Raw genomic sequence first — 6,239 nt, forward strand, 5'->3', positions numbered from 1 at the left:
TCTCCTTTCCTCCTCGATCTGCAGCCTCCTCTCTGTGGTAAAGGACAGAACTACAAGAGACAGGATATAAATGATGTATGTTGCAAGACACCATTACAGTTGTTTGGTTGGAAGTCCTCCATCTTTATTTTGGCATCTTTTGAGTTACGTTCAGTGCAGTGGATGGGATTTACTGCACACAGGAAAATAGTGTAAGAATGAATAAGCAATGTACTTACTCCCTAATCTCATTGTGAATGCTACTTCCCACACACATGCGTACTTTAGTTGCTACCATGGTTGCTGCAAGGTCAAGAACAAGTAAACGTTTAAGCAATGAACTGAAGCTTTCAAATAACTGATTGTTTCCGCCATCTCCGACAGCATGTGATGCAAATGACCAGACAGCAGGGGGCACTGTTGTACTGCGTTCAGTAGAACTAGCCAAAACATCTCAGATCCCCACTGTTAAAAAATGAATATCCCAAGTTGCACATTTCATACTAATATAGGACATTGGTGGGGAAACGATATCAGGTACTCAAAAGTATGTTTAATCTCAAAGGTATGTTTCGATCACCCACTCACTGCATACAACCACTCCACCAACAAAGAGTGACTGGACCATCCTGTGTGCAGTTCCCTTTATCAACCAGTAAAGGGCGCTCTAAACCCAAGTCTCCATTGTCCTCGAGTGCTCCCTTTATAGGCAGGCGGTCACGAGCGGTAGGCAATGCAGAAATGCCTGACAGTGGAACGGACACCACACTAATTGATTTGGTACGGGTCAGTGACGAGTCTCATGGCTACCGACACACAGTTCTGGCTTGCAGACCTCAAACCCTGACATCATCGCATTCACAGTACTGCCCTGGGCATGGCCTTCCATTATCCTTTTCCTGTTTACCAAGTGTTCTTTCTGATAAGGAGGCCTGCGTGTTTGTACATCTGCACTGTATGTGTGTATGTATACGTACGTGCGTGTGTGTATGTTCGTGTAACCGTGTTTGTAGATGGTGAACTCGGGCAGTTTGGGTGTGGAGACCACTGTTCAGATAAGGGCAACGCAACGAAGAGCCTGGTCACACATTACCGAGTTGAAAGCGAATTCTCCAAGAGCCGCCCCTCCTCACTTGCTACAGAGCCTGGCTCGAGCTTCCAAACAGACCACAGAACTGTAGGAACGGCTGCCAGTGCAGTTCAAGAAACCATCGCTAAATCCAGTAGGATCAACCCACTTGCGCATGTTGGTCTCAGATACTCAGACCGATGCCCTTGTTAGAGGCTCGGCATGCGCAGACAAGGTGTGGACACTGGGAAGAAGCCTGGCTGGAGCCTGTGCCGTCGCATGGTGAGACAGCAAACAGTGTCTGGCCCCATGGAGAAGCCCCCCCACCCCCCCCACCCCCCCCCCCTCCAGCCGCCCCTCCCAGGCAGCCAAGGAACATGGTGTCCATCTGCCCCGCCCTGCTGCAGAACGCTGTCCCTGCCCAGACTGGGCAGGAAGAGCCAGGAATACCAGGAGCTCCCAGGGACAGCTGACTGTTGCTGCTCCATCTGCAGGGCGAACAGGCAGGCAGGTGGAGAGGAGGCTGGAGAAAAACCATGGTAACCATATCCATGGAACGGCAACTGCATTCAAGAGAGTCCCAAACTGGATAGAGTTACTGCTGCCGTATACAGAACACTTGTTTTGTGATTTGTTTTATTGGTTGTCACCGACATCATTCCACCAGTCAAGACCCATTTCAAGTCCCATTTGCAAAGACTACAGCTGTGAATCCATGGGATTGTCTTGACATAGTCATGCAAACATACGTTCAGTGTTGATTTTCTAGTCACCTGTTTGTCTGTATGTATGTCTGTCTGTCTGTCTGTCTGTCTGTCTGTCTGTCTGTCTGTGCCTGTCTGATTAACTAACTATCTCTCTCTATTTATCTATCCATCTATCTTTCCTCCTGTATGTAATGATGAGTTGTGTGCAGTCACAGGCCACGCTTCATGTCCAACTAGGCGTTGTCTAAGCAGACACGGCCTCCTGCTCAGATCAGTGGGCCCCAGGATAGGAGAGATGAAAGGCAGGATGGGGGGGATCAGGTGTGCTGTGAAGTCGTGCTGAGAGGCGGGGGGGAGGGGGCAGGCAGTCAGAGGGGCAGGCTGTTATCCAGTAGGCCACAACGCTGGAGGTCCAGGAGAGGCCCATGAAGGGCCCCTCAGAGCTGCCAACAACAGGATGGGGCCTGCACTGCCATCTGGGGGAGTCAGGCTTTGTTTTGCCCTCCACTCTCCCTGTAGACATCCTGTATTTACAAATATGAGGACACTGAACCGGGAACCCTTACGTCACGTGAAAGGAAACTGTGGAAATTGCTGAACAAAACTCGTCACTTTGCCTCGGACCCAAGGAGTAAAAGTTCCCCTTTCTCCGCAGTGTAGGAACAGACTCCTCTTTGTTCGGCTGTGTGCTAAAGCTAGTTTTCCAGAGCCTCAGTCGTTTCAGTCGGAGCTGAGCATGGATTCTCAGAGGGGCCGAGAGGTAGTCTCCTGACAGCAGATGCTGTACTATACACTTGGAAGCGGAAGCTCCCATCAAAGATAGTGGAGCAGTAAAACAAAACAGACTCTGGGACATCTTTTCTTGTGGGCTTTGCTCTTGGGCGGAGGACCGCTGCTTTGGATGGGTGTCCTCCCGTCTGTAGAGTGAGATTAGATATCTGCTGCGTATGTGAAGAAACCTTGCTGTTCGGGGGATGCATTTCATTTACATGTTGAAGGATTCCCTCACGTACACTGGAAGTTTCGACTGAATCCACTTTATTAATCATGGAAAATGTATGCATTTTCGTAACACTGCGTACACAGCAAAAAAAACAGGCGTAACACGTTGTAAAACACACAACAGCACTGAGACATCTGGATAAATAAATGAAGCAATTCAGGCTGCCAAGTAATTTAGTTGAACCACAGATAGAGCAAGGGGTGGGTGTGCTGATGTCCGTATTGAACGCCCTCATCAGGCAGAGTGGCTGTGCAGCAACAGAAGAGCTCTCACAGCACAATCACCACCCACACCCACCCTGACTCCCGTCATTAAGCAATGGATCACAGACGCAGAGGTATCGACGACCGATCCGTCACGGTGAAACAATACGACGAGCGCGTAGAAAACCCCAAACAGACAGAACAGGCCGAAGCTGTTTGTTCAGCAGTAGGTTAGTGACTTGATTTTTTGGTACTTGAAAACCCAAGGGCACAGTGTTGAGACTGAACATCGAGTGGTGGTCTCTCCCAGTGGAGCTCTCTCCAACATTGTCCTGACCCAGTGTGGTACAGTCAGTCCCCTTACAACTGGAGGTTCCTCCCTCCTAGGGATGAAAGGGCGCCTTAATTGAGGAGAACCACAGAACAACTGACACGACGACCAGATTCAAGATTCAACATGAAATCTTTTCCCATTGCTCCCCTCCTCCCTCCCTCAGGCCTTATAAAAGGGAGCGTTCCGCGTGTGCTGCACCACCAACATGTGTTACTCCATGTCCGCTTTGTAAACACAACCTAAAGTAGAAAATGAAATGTCAGATTTGTAAATACGGGGTCTATAAATAGGCAGCTGAGATTAGAGCAGGGGGGGGGGGGGGGCCGAGAGAGCAGGGAGGGAGCAGGGGAACTCCCTAAAGAGGCCCCTTAGGATGTGCGCTGAGTGAAGCAATATCTCAACATCGCTGAGAATGACATTCTGTGCAAGCGAAGCTTCCACAGAAGCCTCCGGTGGGCATGCGGTCTGGGGGCCGGGGGCCAGGACCGGGAGTTGAACTGGAGCAGAATCTGTAACAGTATCTGTAGATGTATGTGTAGCTAGCTGTAGCTCTGGCTGGTGTTGACGTTGAGAGGCTGAGTCTGTATCTGGGACTCAAGCTACGGCTGTAGGTTTATCTGTGGGCCGGGGATGTAGCTGTGGTTGTCGCTCGGGCTAGGGTAAGCTGTAGCTGTAGATTTTTCTCTTTCTGTGGTTGTAACTGTAATTGTAGTTGCAGATGTGGGCTGGGGCAGAGGCAGGAAGTTGGAGAGCTAGGACTGGACTGAGGCAGGGCCTGGGCTCTCAAGTTGTATCAAAAGTTTGGCGTGAGATGCCTGTGCCTATGCCTAGGGCTGGGGCTAGGTTAAGATGAGGCATGTGTCAGTCCTGTTGACTAGAAGTGTCCTTCACCTGACAGAACAGAGCAGCCAGAAGGAAGCAATCTCCACGTCCTCCCTATCCAGATACTTGCCCTCTCCCTAAAGGGGAGCTCAATCCCCACGGGGCGATAAACATACTGGACAGGGTAGTCTCTGTCTACCCTAGTCCTGTTGTCTTATCAGGACTCACGCCAGGCCAGAAGGCTGTGTTCCCAACACTGTTTAAATACGGCACAACACTCAACATGCAGTTGCATGTTTCATCGGAACTGTCACACACACACCTACACACACACATACCTACACACACACATACCTACACACACACACGATGTTAGCACACAGTCTAATTTCCCTCAGCTGTTTGTGGTCTGTTGAGGGCCTTGCTCTTACACAGCGCCCTGAGCGCACTGTCTGACGTTAATCACTGGGAAGTGTGTCCGTTCGCTGGAGAGGGGCCGCATGCCGCTGGCCGGCCTGGTATGTGCTCTGCCGGGGTGGGTCGAGTGTCTCTGCGGACTCGCAGCTTTGGCTGGCACAACTGTCACATGGCTCACCTGGAATGTGCCTGACTTTGAATGTAGATTAGGTGTTAGGAGGGAGTGTACAGTAGCGGAGGATACTCTGACATACTGTATGTGACGAATGCCCACCAGGATATATGTTGCATGGCCACTATAAAATGTGCAGTGATACACGGGGTGTGTGCCAGTATGGGGACGAGGGGGAAGGGGGGGGCTTGGTAAATTGACTGTATGCCCACTACTTTACGTGATACTGGACCACACCACTGTGTACAGTACTGTTTGTATCTTTGTGTGTAGGGTTAATGGGGGAGATGGCGGTCGGGCGGGGGGGGGGGGGGGGGGGGGGGTTGAGGACTGTGTGGGGGTGTAGTGTGTGTGTGTGTACGTGTGGTGGGGGGGGGAGTACTGTGTGAGGGCGTAGTGTGTGTGTGTAGTAGGGGTGCAGGGTTAGTGTGTGCGGGGGGCATAGTGTGTGTGGGGGGGGGTTGTGTCTGTGTGGCGGGAGTTAATGTGTGGGGAGGGTAGTGTGTAAGAGGGGGTAGTGTGGGGGAGGGGTAGTGTGTGTGTGTGTGGGAGGGTAGTGTGTGTGTGTGAACGGGGTAGTGTGTGTGTGTGTGGGGGGGGGGGGTAGTCGTAGGGGTCAGGAAGGAAGCACAGACATAAACGCTGGAATGCCGGGTGCCTCTGGGGCTGTGGGGCTCAGGCACCTGTCTGCCCTCCGTCCTCCAGGGTTCAGTGCTGCCCGAGGGGCATCTGAGACAGGTGTGAACAGGAACACCCCTCCCTGGTTCACATCCCTGCTCCCCTCTCCTCCCCTCTCTCTTGCTCCCTCTCCCCTGCTTCCCTCCTGGCTCCTCTCCCCTCCTCTCCTCTCTGGAGTGGATGAGCTAGGCCTCACAGAGGAGCAACAGAGTGACACAACTCTGAAGCAGGTCTCAGATGATCTGAAGGATGAAGCCAGTGACCTGGATCTGTCCAGGCCCCAGTCCCCACAGCCCCTAGCCCCCCAGCCCCTCATTCCCCCAGCCCCCCCTGGCCAGACCACGAGCCTCAGGGCCCAGCTCTCCCCAACTCCCCAGCCTGGTGGCAGCCTCCCTCCCATGTCCTCTCCAGCATCACCGCGTCCTTCTGGTCCTTTACAGCACATACACTGTAGTCCTACCACTGCTGTAACTGTCCCTTGCTCTCTGTCTTCCTAGACCTCTTCCACTAAGTAGAGCATGGTCAGGTTCTCGGGACCTGTCACCAGTCACCTCATCTACTGCCTGTCTATCTCTGTCACCCTCTCTTCTCTGTGTTCTTCCATTCTGCTGTGCTTTCCTCTTTCCTCCTCTCCTACCCTCTCCTATCTTCCCCCTTTCCTCTCCTCTCTTCCCCTCCCCCTCTCCTCTCCTACCCTCTCCTCACTTCTCTTCTTTCCTCCTCTCCTTTCCTCTCCTCCTCTCCTCTCCCCTCCCCCCCTCTACTCTCCTACCCTCTCCTCCTCTCCCCTACCCTCTCCTTCTCTCCTCTCCCCTACCCTCTCCTTCTCTCCTCCTCTACTCTCCACTGAGCCTG

Source organism: Osmerus mordax, chromosome 9 (assembly GCF_038355195.1).
Source record: "Osmerus mordax isolate fOsmMor3 chromosome 9, fOsmMor3.pri, whole genome shotgun sequence".
Taxonomy (NCBI): Eukaryota; Metazoa; Chordata; class Actinopteri; order Osmeriformes; family Osmeridae; genus Osmerus; species Osmerus mordax.